Source organism: Nipponia nippon, unplaced genomic scaffold (genome assembly GCF_047370975.1).
Source record: "Nipponia nippon isolate SJK-2023a ecotype South Korea unplaced genomic scaffold, ASM4737097v1 scaffold_5, whole genome shotgun sequence".
NCBI classification, from domain to species: domain Eukaryota; kingdom Metazoa; phylum Chordata; class Aves; order Pelecaniformes; family Threskiornithidae; genus Nipponia; species Nipponia nippon.
The window spans coordinates 77338129-77353312 of NW_028262369.1; the positions used below are offsets into that span (position 1 = coordinate 77338129).

A 15184-nucleotide genomic window follows, 5' to 3' on the forward strand; every position below is an offset into this window, starting at 1 on the left:
TCAATCTCCTCATCTCCTCATTCCCCTCCAATTATGAAGCCGCAACGGAAATTTCCAAATCTAGTTTTTAGTTTCCCTAACTTCTCTGGCTGCAATCGGTGAAGAACTGAAAGACAGGACCTGATCTGCAATGTGCTGTGGGGGATATCAACTTGAATGTTTCATGACACTGACACCAATAAAAGGACTGGGCACTGATACCCCTGTCTTATTACTACTAAGCCTTTTGGCCAAGGGATCCGAAGACTTCAAGACAGAGGCAAGATTTTCTTTGCTGCTCTAAAAAAACTAGATTTGTACACTTCTGTCATACTTTAGTGAAGAAAATGGGGCTGAGACATGGGGAGACAGCTAATGGCACAGAATTAAGGCAGAGCACAAGACTTGTTCTGCAGGTATCATGCAAATAGCACCTAGCAATTTTGGTATAATGTACTTTTAGAATGGTAGTACTACTACAATGTCAAGATAATGCCCATTACTACTTGTAATGTAGCTGCAACTGTATGTCAAGTTAATAGTTAATAGTTCACAGTATGAATTTAGTGGGAAACTATTGGGACTAGTCAAAGGGTTTATAGAAATTAAGAATGGAGAGACCCAGGGAAGTCACATATTACATCCTCTGTCCCAAACAAGATCAGTTCTGCCTAAAACACTCTTAAGAGAGGCTTGTATTACAAGTTCTTAAAAAACTTCCAACAGTGAAGATGCCACAAGCTCCCTAGACAATCTATTCTGTGCTCTGCAATCTGTATCTGTTGGAAAGCTTTCCATAGTGTGTAATCTAAGTCTTCCTTGCTGTTTTAAGCACATTACCATATCCACTAAGAAAAGGGCAAGAAATAAAGAGTGTATTGCTTTCCTCAAACTAGCAAACTATTGTATACTTGAAAATAGTTATTAAGTCTCCCTTTAGTCTATCCTCACCAGACTTAGCAACCCATTTCAGTCTACTTTTTTAACTCACATTCTGTAAAAAAAAAAAAAAGAAAAAAAAGTTTTTCTTTTCCTGGCAATCATTATATACTTTTAATGTGAGGTATCAAAATATATTCTATCTTGGAAAACATTTATAAAGAGTAAGGAATATGACCAGTGAGAAATAAAGTATCAGACTAAAATATAATAGTAAAAAAATTCTGTACTGTGTATGAAATAAGGAGCTATGTTAATGCATACTAACATAAAATGAGTTTAGTCAAGCCTTCCTTTAAGCAGTTCGAAAATACTTATCACTATGTGGAAATACATGTAATTTCCATATGCAAATTCTTTTATTAGAAAGGCTCAATTCTCCATCCTGTAATTGGCTTTGGCCGCCAAGCAGCATGCTAACAATGAATTTTGTCTCCTTTTATAGCACATCTGCTAGTAGTGGATGACAGTCAATTGGCAGAACTGATATCCCGAGCACTGGCACAAAATCAACTTTTTTCCCCCCTTGATTTCATTCATTTCCTGCCAGTTGAAAATCACAGCCTCCCAAAAATGATATCAGTTCGTACTGGCCCTCAGAGCAGAGTGGCATTACTGCAGTTCAAGAAGATGAAGGTATTTTGAAGTGAACTAATAGGGTTTGTTAGAAAAGGAATGAATGGATTGCTTAGTACAATCTGGGAAATTCTGCTCTTTAAATAAGGATACATCTGCTGATGTACAACTCTCTACACAATTCAAATGCAAAACTTGCATAAGGAAAAAGACATTTCAGGGACAGGGTGAAGGGGTCGATGTGTATTCCCACCCCTCAGAAAATAATGGCAACTTTCTCTTTACACCAGCTGTCCTAAAAGGCATAGAAAGCATTTATAAGTTTGATAAGACAGAGAGCAAGGAAAATAACAAAGATATTGATCTGGCCAAATAGTATGCCTACTTACACCCTCGTGGAGAAAGTTCAGCACTGAGCAACATGGCTTTTCTTACTAAGGAGACCCAATGCAATGCGGAGATAGTGCCGTTCCTTCACAGCTCCAAGCACTGGTATTCCCCATTCCCTGGGGCACTTAAGCAAAGTATTTTTGTGCTGCCCTGACACAGGTGTTTCAGAGAGACACAGACGATGTGCCAAGTTGCCTGTACTGGAACTAGGACTTCATCCCTGCCAAGACAAGGAATTCCCAAGTAACTCCATTATCATCAAAGGCCATGTCGCTGTGGTCAGTCCTATCTCCCTCTCCAACTCCTGAAGACAGTACTGTATTTTGCGACAAGCCTGAAATGGTTGCTTAATTGAGCTTGTCCTCTAAAAAGCCAGATGTGAATTGCACTAAGTACATTTGAGACTATTTGAGAATACTCTTTTCTTTAACACAAGTTGCCTAACAAGACAGAGTTCTACAAATGTCAACATAATTATAATATTTAACAAAATACAGATAAAAAAAACCTGAGGGCCTAACTTGTATCTATGCAAACATCTAGCAATATTTCAGTTTTCTTTCTGAAATGCATTTTCCTTTCTGCAGATAAACTTGGAGGCTGTTTGTTCAACATTCTTTTTTTTCTTCTCTTATTTATTTACAAGATATGAGGGATGTCAAACTAAATACAGTTGTATAGCAAAAAATAAATAAAGCCTAGGTTTTCTTGGAAACAAGTAGATCATACAGCCAGTAGCAATGATCGCAAAATGTTCACTTCAAAAAAATTAACTTCATAAGAAATTCAACATATACTCTACCTAGTGCTACTCATTATTTCTCCATGTAGTATTTATAAAAAAATCTAATTTTTGAAAATATGTTATACCATGAACAACGCAAAAAAAAAAAAAAAAGCTACTGCTTTTTTTGGTTTAAAAATTGTCCAGTATTTCCTTACTGGTGTTCTTTTAGTGAGTAATATTCACAGATATCACTGTTGCTCTTGAATTACAGTATTCTACATTGACAGAACAGTTTAGAAATAATGTTTTACTTCAAATGTTGTTTTATTTCTCTGTAGAATAAGGTGTTAATCACCTTGTTGGACACCAAGGTGTGATAAAGAAGCCCTCACCTGGTACATTTCTTCAACTTCTTCTGCAGCACATGCATGTAAACAGTTGTTACTGGCATGGTAATGCAGTTCATTGGAAGGTAAGTCAAAATAGAAGTCCTCTATCAATATTTGTTTTGCTTCTGTTAACATCAAACTAAACAAGTTTGCAAGTTTTGTCTTTGATGAATCTGTATGCCCTGAAACACCAGAGCCACAGATGGAGGGGCCACACTGGTATCTTTACAACAAACACTAAGTGGTGCCTTCCCTTCCCCATCATCTGACTGAGGTCATGGGCTGGTATATGCAAGGTCTTACTCAATGTCAATCAGAATATCAAAATCTAGCTTTTTTCTCTGACATCTGTCCTCAGATTACAGGCATTTTTTCCACGTTTGTACCTGTACTATAAATTAAATAATTCCATGCCACTTAAGTATGCTAATTTTTATGACTTCAGATATTCAGATGAAAATATTTCAAGATTAGCTTGAAATGACTTCTAAATACTTCTATAATAAATCTATGACAAAACACTAGCTATATTGCCTATAATAGTAGATCTAGTACCTGTAGTATGCTTGGGAAGTATGACTTGGCCTGACTTACCCTCATTTTTGAGGATGTTCTAATAACATTTGAGCTGAACTGAGTTGCAGACACACTAACCCAAACAAGTTTAACAGATGGTATGACGATGACCTCACATTGTGGTCTAGACAGGCTAACGAAATGACTCCGTAACAGAAAGAAGCCTCCAGAATAGGATAAAATACAGATTTTGGTGAAGATAAACAATGAAGCTATGGGGTATATAAAAAATTTACACAATAAATTTAAGTATGTTCCATAGAATGATAGTTTTCATTGAGATGTGATGAGGCCACTTTGATGGCTACACCTGCTGGATAAAGCAGAGTTGAATAGATTTTTAGACTTACTATCTACACAAACCATGAATCTGGTCCCTAGTCCATAAACCCAGGAAAGACAAGCCAGATATACCTATTGACTTTAAATCTAGTCTGTGTCTAAGTGCTTTCCTTTGCAGGGATATTTTCCAAAACTGTTTCTCTCCTAAATGGCCATATCATGGATAAAAATAGCTGTTGTGGGAAGATGGTAATTTTTTTTTCTTTTGGTGATTAAAGTTTTCCTTAACAGTTAGTCATCAAATAATTCAGCTCATTCTGAATTGAAAGTTTCTTATTTTGTGTCTCTAATTCAATTAATTTTGAAGTAAGCAGAAAAATGTTTTCTGATTATTTTTGTCCTGGTGCCTAGCTCAGGGCTTGAAGCACAAGAAGTGACCCACAGAGAGGTGCGGTTTAGTGGGCAGATTACAAGGTGCAGAAAATGTAGCAAAGGCCATAGCTGTCTTTGATGACAGTATTTTCACATGCACATCATCATGACAAATGGCCGACTGCGTATTTTTGCACTGATTTGAAGGAGCTTTGAGTCACAGTATCTTATTTTAAAGAGGAGATGACTTAAAGAATTCCTCTTTTTTTATATAGGCAGGCTACATAGGTCTGCATTAAAGTACAAAAGAAACTTTGAGATGTAGCACAGTACTAACTTTTTATGACTATAAGCTTTTATTACCTAGGAATAAGCTAAGGAGGACAATGAACAAGCTATGTATCTCTCACCGAGTGACCTCTAATAAAGGCTTTATATCTCACTATGATAGCAATCAAACAAGTTTAAAGGGAATACTTTACTGCTCTTACACTCCCATCCTGTACTTTTTCTAAACTTCCCTATACTGCAGAAAGGAAGGGTCAAATTTCTCCCTAATGTCTGTAAGTGCGGTTCCAGTGTCGGCAGAGCCACGCTCATTCCCGTCACCTGAGATGGGTGTGAAGGACCCTATCTACACCAGGCATAACCAGCGCAACACTTCTGCCTCCATTTGTGGAATGTGAACACTCTGTGGCACGAGAGGAGCACTGCTATATGGTGAGGCTGCAGGGTCTAATTCTAGTAGAGTTAACTTGCTCATATTTTGAATGTCTGTAAAGTCTAATGTGAATTGCATGTTAAGTAAATCAACTTAGTTTATTAGTAGAGCATGGCATATTGCCATTTATTTCAATTCAACTTCTTTTCCACATCATATGCCTTTTGTGTATTTCATACATGCTTGAAAGATACTGGTTTTGGAATAGTTTTCAAGGGTTTTGCTGTGTTTATGGAACTGATTTGTGTACTTTTCCTGAAAATCTGGGTAGTTAGACCCTTGTATGCAAAGCGCTCACAGCAGAGAAAGAAGATCAAATCAATGAGAGTAAAACAACCCAGAAATTACCCTGCATAAGTTTTATTCATTTAAAATTCTAACTTTAGGCTGTACTGAGGAGCCTTTCAGGTCAGAAAATAAATGCTGAAAAATAACAATAAGAAAAAACTCCTATTTATCAAGCAATTAAAGCAAAAGTAGGCAAGTTATTGAGCTTTTATTACTGCAGAACTGAATGTTGCCTAGTCTGCATCTCAGACAGAACTAATTTCAGGAAGAGACTTAGGAGCTAGGGAGAAAGAAATATTTTCTATTTCTGATATTAAGAAATGGGCAGCTGCTTAAAATTGCTCAGTGGTTTGGAATGTCAGCCCGAGCACTGGGGAATGACTTGGTGGAAAGGTTCATAGCCAAAATCATCCAGTGCACATCCACGCTTTCAAACCAGGCCTTCCAAAGGCACGCCAGGTTGTTGCGTGACCTGGAAATGGGACAGATTAGCAGCATACAAGGACTTACTTTTTGCTGGTAGGTCTAAGTGTGTAGACATACACTTCCAAAGTCTCATTAAGATACCAGCCTTTGGAAAGATGTGATTACAAACACAGCATAATATATTTTGCTGGCACGCTTTACGACAAGGCTATGACCTCCAGCTCTCTGGTGTTTGGTATGTGAATATACACCTAGAGCTATAGGTACAATAAATATATCAGAGCTAGATTGTGCCTCAAGGCAAATATTCTGTTGATTCTACTGTCCTTCCTGTTATGTCTTGTGATCTTTTGCCGTACACATCTACTCACCCCATAAGACATCCATGTGAGCAGCGCTGTGGTTTTATTTTTGTGTTTAAACCAAGTTGCTGTAACCAGCATGTTATGACCATATTAAAGCACAACTTTTCAGGCTCAGCCTGTAACTCTGCTATTAGAGGTTTAAACCTCAGTGTGGAGAAAGTCTATAATGTAAGTGAAGCTTTCTTTCATCTCCCATGATTCAGCATGGCTATACTTGAGAATCGCCTGGTTTTGCTTCCCGTGATGTGACATTAGAGACCTGCCCTCCGAGCGCCGGTAGAAGGCTGCGGACTCGCCAGCTCTGCGTTATAGATGGTATCACAGTGATGGTAAACCACTGCCTCAGTGCTGGCTTGGAGGCAAAGATACATCAAGTGAGTAAGAACCTCATCAAAAGCGCATTAATTTCAGAGGGAAATTGGTTTTTCAATTATTTCGGTGTACTTTAGATTAATCCTCAAGACATTCTTCTTCCTTAAAGTGTTAATGAAAATATTAAGGATCATGGTGTAAGGATCATGGTGGAAGTGCTAAATGCAGGAAGAGAATCTTTTGAAGGCAGTAACTTGCTTTATGGCCACTAGTAGTAGTACATTGCTATTTAAATAAAGATACAGGAACAAATGTTTTATCCCATATATGGGTACATCCCTGTTGACTTTTGCCGTAAGAATAACACTAAGAATGATATAGGAACGATCTTTTTAACCACTTGTTTCTAAAGCACATTTAGTTGAGGGTCCCTCAGTTTAGTAGTTACCTCTCAATGGTATTTCCTACATTAAAAAGTCACTGTGAATAGCTTTTCATCCTTCTGTCCCAAAAATAAGAAGTGCTAAACAAGCTAGCAACTTTGCAGTCAGAAAACCTAGGAACCAAATTCTGAAATAGCTCCAGCTGTGACGCCTAGGAAATCAGCCGGTCTGGTTTCAGCTCCTGTGAAATTAGAAACTTCATCCTACCAATGAAAGAAACAGACACTTCATTTATCTTCCCAGAGAGCACTGATATGCCTCTTAAATATGTCTAATCGAATCAATATACTGTCAAAGTGAATCCCTTAGTTGCTGAAACAGTGACAATCCACCAGTTACTAATGATGTTCTTAAAGCTATTCTAAAAGTGACACCGGAAGGCAAAGGTCCGATAGCAATTTTTAAATTAGATCAGATTTTTGAACAGGCAACTGGCAGGTCTTTCTCCAATACGGATGGAGTTAATGCCTCCTATTCACCAGGCGCTATTTTTTCAGTTGTCTTCGAATAGCATAAAACTTGGTGATTGTTTCTGAAAGATCACTTGTTTGCTTGGATTTGGGGAATTCAGCTTCCTTTTTTACACTTGTTTTAGGGGTTATGGTAGGAAAGACTTCAGTCATAAGTTTGCTATTTCTTGGTACATCTGGACAATGTATTAATGGATTCAATAGCTAAATTAAAAATGAGGGGGGAAAAGGGTTCAGTTCAAGTGAAATGCATTTTTTTCTGTTTTTCGAAAACAAAAATTAGTTTCTGTTAATGCAAAATATTTTCTTTAGCCTAAATGTTTCACTTTATAGTTATTTTATTCTCTAAAATATTTTTAAATGAGAATTTTATATTCAAAATAAAAACTGAATGTTTTTATTTGGAAATGTCAAATAAGCTCTAAATTTTACTTATTTTTACCCTTAAAGATATTTTACAGATTGACAGATTTGGAAAATAATTATTATTTCTCTGAAAATGTTGATGTGAATTTAGTATTTGCATAAACTGCTTTTTTAATGCCTTTCCCTCACATTTCCAACAAAACTGCAGACACACCTAGTCGTGGGGGGCTGATTCTTAATTTCTGTCTACATAAGGCTTGCAAAATGCACATTTCCTAATACGTTGCAAGGAATCATCATGGAAATTGTCCTGATAGGTATCAGATTAAAACTATTTTATCTTTGTTGTGCAATTTATACCATATACATAAATTCTATATCCTGTTTTATCTCCTTTTGTTTTTATTTTATTTGACACAATTTTCATTCAGACTTACCTATTTAAAAAATGACTGGATTTTTGAAGCTCAATTTGTTTCATATTTTTCTTCTGGTTTTGTAACATTGAGGGGTTTTATAATATATATTCTAAACCTAGATGATGTCAAGCAATACTTGGACTGACAGAATTTCAAAACACTGCCTTATTTATTTGAAATTATTGATAATTGAAGGAAATAGCTCACCTATGTGTAAGATCATGCTTCTCCTTTTTGCTTTTTCTAACATACCTACTACTTCAATATATAAGATACACAGTTAGAATGTTCCTTGTTTGCTTTCAAACTGCATTGCTTTAGCTTTATATTGTAATCTAAACTCTAGTCTCTGTATACTTGTCTCTTTGCTTATATATAGCTATAGTTTTTTAAAAAGACTAGGGAATCTGAATATTAAAATTAAGATACCTTGTAAGGACTTAATTTCAAAGGATTTAAGGTTGTCTCATAACTCAAAAATACATTCATAAGTGTGTTATTTATACATAAATAGGTATAACTGTGATATAGACATTTTAACAGAGGGCGTTTTAAATAATGCTATGAAACAACATAGATGTATAATATTATTTAATATTTTTAAAAAGTGATCATAGTTGTGTGTGGACAGGATTTATTTCACATGATTTTCATAGCATTCCTGATTGTAATTCAGATCAGGGAATGCACTTTTATTGTATAGAAACATTTTGGGTTTTGTATAAAACTGCTTGGTCAGACAGAAACTAGCACATCTGAATAAGAAATTGTGCTGTGAACTCCAGAATTAAAGAAGCCAGTTGCCCTCCCAATGTGTGTCTCTTGGTTGACTGACTTTGGCTTTAAAAAAAGATGCAACTTCAAAATAAGGCTTTTCTTGTGATTAACACATTCATCAGGTTTCAGTCTTGTGTGGCTTACGTGGGATTCTCTAGTGGCTTATAAGGGGTGATCTCTTGCTGTAACCTTTCTCTTGATCGATCTTGCAAGGTCTGTCTGTCTTCTCTCTCTCTCCAGCTGCCTATTTTTACAAAACTGGTAAGAACATAATTATTGTTGAAAACTCTCAGCCTGTGTCAAATCTGGTCAAACCAGTTGGCCAGCTTTCAAAAGTCCTTGCAGAGTAGGAGACACTCAGAGACGCACGGAGACAGTGCAACAGCATAAGCTCTCTTGCACTGGAAATCAGTAAAATCAACAATAGCCACAAACTTTATTTCCCAAAATTCCGTAAATTCTAGAAAGCTGTATCAACACTACTCCAGTTATCAGGCTGAAAAATGCAGTGACGGACTTTTCTGTTCCAACAGCTTTTGGTGGGATGCTCTTATTAAGACCCCCTTGCCTCCTTGTCACGCCAACATCTTATTGTGCTTGAGAAACCCAGCATGGTCTTGAACCACGGTTTCACAGAATTCTAAAATGTGGTCATTTCTTTCATCCTCTGTTCTTTTTCTTTCATGAATTTGCCAATGTGGCAAGTGGCTTTGATGGTTTGGACACTTCAGGAATGGGGCTTGTAAGGTGAGGGAAGTCTCAAGCATCTTCTGTTCAGCCTTCCTGCCAATAAAGACTTCTTTCTTTTAATGCAACTTTGAAATTCAACTGCCAATATTTTACCTTGAGGGTTAGGAGATTCTGGAGACTCAAGACTTAAGAGATTCTTCTAATTTTATCTCCAGTGTGCCTTGGACCTGTAATGTAAAGAACCCTCCTTAGTTCGCAAAGACTATTAGTAACATGTGCTGGCAGGCCAGCTGTGCTCAATGCAGGTTTCAGTGATGTTCCACCAACCTTCATTTAACATTTGTGGTTCTGTGGCCAGAATATGTGGTCAGGGTATTAATTCACAGCATTTCTGGGGAACAGCATCCTGGGTGGGCTGTAGAAGAAAGTGATGGAACTGGTCATTAATTAAATTCACCCTTCTGCAGACAGCCCTATCCTTGAAGGACCTATCTCTTAGTGAACAAGCAGCAAAGAAAATACTGATTTATGAAAGTTAATCCAGTAAGATAGACACTGATGTGTTATTCATCAGCATGGTCCCTCCCTGGAGCTTTGCATGACAGACATGTTTGGGAACGAGAGAAAGTAGACCTCCTTTGCTGGAGCTGCTTCTGTCCCTAAAATTCCACTTCATATCCCATGTTTAAAGTTTACTGTAGCATTAAATATTACTGCAATGAGAGAGAACCAGGCAAGCCGCAGACTTGAGTCTTGAGTATTGTTGCCTTGTTAATAGCACTGCTCAGTATGAGTTCTCTAACTAAAGTTTGCGTGCAACAGTATAGGTTTTTTACTTACTTGCACTAAATATGGATCTTGTTAAGGTTTGTACTAATAGTAAATTTTTTTCTTGATCAAAGTGCTAGTTACAGGATACATATTTCATATTAGGCCTATAAAATACATCATTCTCCAGTAAGCACAGCTCTATTCAGAGGGCTTTTTCTTTATAACTTGGCTCAGCTGACCATGGAATGGGAGAATGGGGGAGGCTCAGAAGTGTCAATAGCAGGAGAAACCAAAAATAAAGCTGCAGGATTACGACATTGCTGTTAGCCATTTCAACTTGAACTACTGTATTTTTACCAACTCTTTCTTGAATGTGCTGGGGAGCAGTTTGAGGAAAGAGAAACAAAACCTGGAGCAGGCACTAACTTACCCAAAACTCTGTGGCTCCAATTTTAGAAATGAACATAAATATTGAACATATATATTATCATATACAATGGCAAAGACAGACACAATGATGTCTCAGGCTTTCTCTATGGCAGTGCTAGAATGCAGTAGAGTAATTGCCACATTATCCAGCACAACTTGAATGGAACTGAGTCAAATTTAATTAGCTCCTATCTTTAGAGCATTTCTTCACCCACAGCACTTGTAGTGCTTTAGGGTCCTGTTGTGCAACTGTAATGTTCTGCACACAATGCAAGCTGTCAGGGGAATCCCATTCCAAAATCTGCCCTGGTTTACCATTACATACTAGAGCTCCTGCATAGTGGTGGTCTGGTTTTTGTTTGTCACTTTCTTCTAGGATATCTTTACATCCTTATTTCACATGATACTGTATGGCAGCCTGGCTGGTCCAGCCCTTAAGCCTTGGAAATGTCCTTCATGGATTTGACCATATTTAGACCCTGAGCTTTTTTCTTGCAGATTTTTGTTCCATATCTGTCCACAGTCATTACCACACTGCCTTTACCAAATGACTTGTCTCCTTATCTGCTCTGAGACTTTTTGCTTCTCCTTTGTTGATCAAATGCTATTGACCATTAAATACCATTTTGGACTTTAGTTCTGTTTTATTTTTGTGAAGAAGTGCTACAAAGTAATGAGTTTAAAATGCTACTTTATTATTTTAGTTTTGTATTTAACATAAGTACAGTCTTCTAAAATTACAGATTGCTTTCTTAATTCTAATGACAGACATCACAAAATTGCCCACCAAACTTATAGAAGGTGCTCTATTTCAAATTCAAAATTGCTGTTCGAATTATACTTAGTATGACTGAAATAATTCCAGAACATTTTAATTACTCCTAAATGATAGAAAAATATTTTCTTAAAATACAACTTTAAAAATCTACAGAAATAGTTGTGGAACTCTGAATGCTTAATTATTCCTTCTATTCATGTTTTTTTTGCAGAAGTATAAAAAAACCCACTGACTTGTTCTACTTAAAACTGCTGATGTAACTCACATTAAACAGATTAAATACAAATTTGGTGAGACTGCATTTCAAATTACATGACAAAACTAAAATGTGGATAAAGCAGATAACTTTTAAAGAGTAAAAGTTCAGAGAATTAAGTTTTGCAATGAATGCTGGAGACATGGTTTTGTCTCACGCAGGCTTCTTCAGCTCAGTTGATCAGCAGCTTTAACAATGTTGAACTGTTAGACCAGCTGTTGAGCTCTCCTTGCCCTGGGAGGCACTTACTCCTTCTCGGCTGTCTTCTGCCCAGTCAGCTGCAGGGATCAGTAAAGCAGCAATGGAGAGAGAGAGAGAGCTTTCCCATCCAGCCGCCATCCAAAACATTGCTTGCTCAAGTTTTTTCGTTTCTAAAAAGACTTAAGACCAAAATTTTCGTGAATTGATTAAAGTATGTTAATGGGGTGATGATACCAGTTTCAAACTCGTTTGGCACAGAACGTGTACTTAATGGTTTCTTATACTCATCTTGAATCAACAGAAGCAATTGGATCCACAAATATCAATAAAAATTTACCCAGACCCCTAAATACATGCCCCATTTTTGCTACATTAATCATTCAACTGAAGTCTAAAAGGATGGCAGTCCTTACAAGCTGAAAGAATAGAAACCATTTAAGAAATGACAGTTTATCTAAGCTCATCTGTTTACATATTTATTGGATCTTTTTTACAGGATAATTTCACAACAATAACAGAATATCACTCTCATCCAGACCTCCTGAGAGTCTTTTTCCTTGCTCAGTTCTGTTTTAGACACTCTTTTGATGTACTCATAGGGAATGTCTGTCGTTCCTCTGTCAACATTGCCCCCAAACCATAAGTACAGGCATGTGTGTGCAATAGGAGAGGGATTTTGAAACAGTTAAGCCAAGACAAGAGTAGTCACAGGAACATTGTTGCATTCAGAATATGCTTAATCACCCTCTGATGACCACTGAAATGGATTCCTTTTGCGCATATATGCCTCTGTAATCAGAGTGAATACTGAAATAAACTGTACCTCAGTGGCAGTTTGAACAACTGGGTTTGCAGAAGTGCCCTCAATTTTATTTTTTGCTTGGAAACGTTTTCTTCTTTGTCTGTCTTCATGAGATTCATGAATTTGTGTACTGCAACACTGATTTCCTTTTTCCCCGAGAAGATTTTGAGCCACCAAGGTCCCCCTTGAAACTCGTATTTTTTTAATAAGCTTAGATGACAAAACGTAGATGCTTCTCACTCAGTGCAAACCATTTGCTTACTCACCGTTGTTTCACCATCTTTCAAGGAAACCACCACAGACTGAATGTATAAGATACTCTTCCCGGGTTTTATTGCGGTTATTCACTATGATGAAATCATAAACTACGTCACCTTCCCAGACTTCTTGCTCAAATTCCAGACTTTATCTTGAATTCTTCTGATCTTTTTAATCATTGTTTCTCTACACAATTCTATTATTTCTTTCACATCAGTTCACCTAGAGAGCAATTCAGAGTCTTTCCTCCTAGAAACCAATCGACCCTGATAAACATTGTCCCTCCTAAGCAGCACGGCTAGCCAAAATAACCTATATGTTTTCCTAGTTACGATAGGAAATTGTAAGGAAATAATGCAATTAAATCTGTTTTCAGGATCTGTAATTACGATTCCTGCTTTCTCAAGCATGGGAGAATTCAAAACGCAAGGCTATCTTCCCGCTCCAGCCTCTTTTAGCCAGCACCCAATACAAAGAACTCTGACTTTGCTGGGCACGCTCTAGAGCTGCTTTGGGCTTTGTTATTACGTCCTTCCTGAGCTTTGCCTTTGTTTTCTTGGAACGGTCTGCTGGGTGCTGCCAGGCTCCCCGAGCAGCACGAGGAAGTTCTCCACCACACTGTGCCAAACTGCTGAGCAACCTTGTATTTACCTTTGCTTTCTGAAAGAAATGTTTGCTTAGTATTCTCTTCCCGCCCTGCTTATTGAAAGATGGTGGTTAAGTCCTGCGATTTCAACCCAACCTAAAAACACCACACGAAGGACTGTCTCAGGAGGATGTGGGAGAAAGATCGCCACTACTTGTTCCAGATAAGACCTATGTATTCTCAAAATAAGAAACATTTGTTGCTCTTACAGTGAGACTGTTTTAAATTTTATTCAAAATGGTGTTGCCAAGCGTATCTAAGACTGCTAGTGGCAGCTCTTGGTGAAATGCCGTTGTTCCCGCAATGTCTGAAAATGCAGAAAAAAGTCTCAACAATTTTGGCGCCGCTTTGTATTAGAAAAATGAAATGTTAGAAAAGTGTAACAATAATCAGATTTTCTTTTTATTGCAAAATCATGATTAAGGCTGATTGGAAACTGTATCATAGATTTTGAATCAAGCTGTGAAACACTCCGGGCATTGTGAGTCCCAGTTAAGCCAAAGTCAATTGGAATGTCTGGGAGAATGTATACATTTCCCCATTGATTTGAGTAATAACCCAGTGAAGCAATTCTTTTCAGAGAGTTAAGTATTTAGACTTCTCAATAATTGTTACACAATTTGGTAACAGTTACCAAATAATTGGAAGCTACCAGTGCTCTTTAGCACTCTCCTAATTATTTTGTGTGATTTTTATATATGCTCTGTGGAAGTAGCTACGCTAGAAACCGGACAGTCATCCAGATTCTGTCTTTAACCGATGAACAGGCTGAAGGCAGCGCTTTCATTTGAACTAACAAACGAGAGAACTGGGTATCGGCAACGCTGCTTGCAAAACTGCAGTGACTGCTGCCTCAGGCTACCGGTGACGGGCATCGCTTCCTCGGTCCCGGGGAGCGCAGCGGCTTCCAGCCCGGGCAACGTGCGAGGGAGCGCGGCGGGCTGGCCCGGTCGCCCTGCGCGGACGCGGACGAGTACCCACGAACTCGCTGGCAGCGTGGGAAACGGCGCTGCCCGCTCCCACGCGGGGGAAACGGGCAGCAGGTGAGCGCGGGTGCGGCGGGCCCCCGCAGCCGCCGCCCTGCCTGCCCGCACCCCCGCTCCCGCGGCTGCGTCCCTTCGCCTGGGTTTGATACTTACCTCTTCGCGAGGGGCTAAAAACACGGAGATTTTTAAAAGGGAGGGGGGTAAAAGGAATGTTACTTCCGGCTGTCAGAGCCTCGGTCGTGGCAGCTGCCGCGACTTTCCCTCCACCCGGGCACTACGCTGCTCTGCGCTGAAGCCGGGGCCGCCCGGGCTTTGGAAATAGCGCGCACCGCCCCGACGCCGGCGGCCCCGGCGGTCGCGTCCCTTCAGGGACCCGTGGCCCTCCCTCAGCGCCCACCGCCGTCCCCAGGTGCAGCCGCGGCAGTTCCCCCGGCGGCGGGGCCGGGCAGCGGCGGGCGGCCCCGTGCCCGCTCGCCTCCCCGACACGTATCGCCCGAAGCCCGCATCCCGCCATGGCGCGGCATACCCCGGCGCGGGAGGCGCGTCCCTC

General features: G+C 39.0%; 1 long non-coding RNA gene across 1 annotated transcript in view; it reads left to right on the plus strand.

Moving 5' to 3' along the window:
• The window catches only part of LOC148052350 (uncharacterized), a 70782-nt gene extending 67742 nt beyond the window's left edge, over positions 1–3040 (plus strand). Inside the window, exon 4 of the long non-coding RNA XR_015698875.1 lies at positions 2950–3040. This is a non-coding gene — a long non-coding RNA (uncharacterized LOC148052350). The remainder of the gene's footprint in view (positions 1–2949) is intronic.
• Positions 3041–15184: the final 12144 nt, after the last annotated feature.